We start from the raw sequence: 1,656 nt of genomic DNA, 5'->3' as shown, positions 1-1,656 counted from the left end.
CAGCCTTGTCTGGGAAGGGATGACCCCTGAGCACAGACCAGCATGCCAGGGACTAAAAAATGAACATTATGACAAATGGATTGTGGCCACCCATGATATTGGGACTGCCACGTACCAGGCCTCCTCCCTTGCCCAAGCCCTTGTAGTTGCAACCCAATCCAACTCAAAATGCCTTAATTGTGGAGGGACCCCTTTGATGGACTCTGGAAAGGACCAGATCCATTGCTGACCACAGGGAGAGGATTTGCTTGTGTTTTCCCACAGGATCAACCAAAGCCTATCTGGGTTCCAGCCAGAAATGTCCGAAACTTCCCCGCCCATGAAAAAGATGGCCTGCATGACCCTGTCAGAGACAAAGGAAAGAAAGAGGCAGAGACGCCACCCAAAGCCACACCGGATCACGTGGAAAGAGATCCATGACCTAGTGGAGACTGCTCGCCACAGATGCCCCCTCAGAGCTTCTTTTTCTGTCATCTTCATGGCTGTCTTTACCCTGCTCAGCACCAATGCTTCAGCCAGCCCCCACTCTCCCTAATACCATGTTCTAGAGATTTTATTTTTCAAGGAAAAAATCAGATTCATGGGACAATCGCTGGAGTATTAGAGTAATAACAAAATTCTACTCAGGTGCATTCTCTAGGTACCCCACAGCTGACTTTCATATCTCTCCACAGCTTGCACCTGCAGCTAAGTCTGTGCTAACTTGTCATAATATTATTCTACAGGAAAGACAAACAGAGGACCAGATAAGATCAACTATGTCCTGGAACAAGTCTAACTTTCTTCCCTTCTCTACCCAGAAACAAAAAGATTTCACTGACTCTCATCTAGTGGACTAATTATTTAATTTTCATTTTCAGCAAGTAAGCCTACAAATGCCTCACTAACTACTCTCTCCAGCACAGCATGCATCGCCCCTCCTCTCTTCATATGGTACAAGAAAGAAGCCCAAAACTGTGTTAATCTCTCTTTGTCCACCTTTTGTGTACTAGTACATTTCAGGTGTGACACAGCTGCCAGCAGAGAAAAATCTTCTTCCCCCTGCTGGTAGAGATCGAACTTACACCTTCCCTGGATGCTGGAGGCATTGCTATGGCGACAGCTGTTACAAGCTACACCTGATTCTACTCTGACTGAGACAGGCTGGACTAAGCAATAACATCTGCGACTGAAGCCTGGAATCTCTCCAACAACAAATGAACTCTCACCAGGGTTGTGCTCCACAACAAAAGAACATTGGACTTGATAAATATGGGGAGGGTGTATGATATTTGAGAAAAAATGCTGTAAATGAATCAAGTGTTGTTGAAACCAATGTTAAAACTCTGTAATAACCCATTTTCAAGATTTCAGCCCACCAGACAATTAGGTTGACTTAGGAATCCCTTGCTTTGCATGGCTCCTATCCCTTGTTATGTTGATGCTTGCTCACTGTTTTTAAGATTTCTTTGCTGACAGTTACTGTCATTGCTGAAAATTGCTACAAAACAGGTCATGATCAATTATCAAACTTTGGATTCTCCCAAGACAGATGAGTTGGCCCTTAGAGCTGGTGATGGCACTTCTCCATAGTTAAATTAAACAGGGGGAGATGTTGGGGACCCCTGCTGTTTAGGGTAGCAGTCTCCCCATGTCCGGATAGCCACAAGCTGGCTC

Source organism: Nannospalax galili, unplaced genomic scaffold (assembly GCF_000622305.1).
Source record: "Nannospalax galili isolate Female #2095 unplaced genomic scaffold, S.galili_v1.0 scaffold693, whole genome shotgun sequence".
Lineage (NCBI taxonomy): Eukaryota > Metazoa > Chordata > Mammalia > Rodentia > Spalacidae > Nannospalax > Nannospalax galili.
This window is presented reverse-complemented; position numbering follows the sequence as displayed.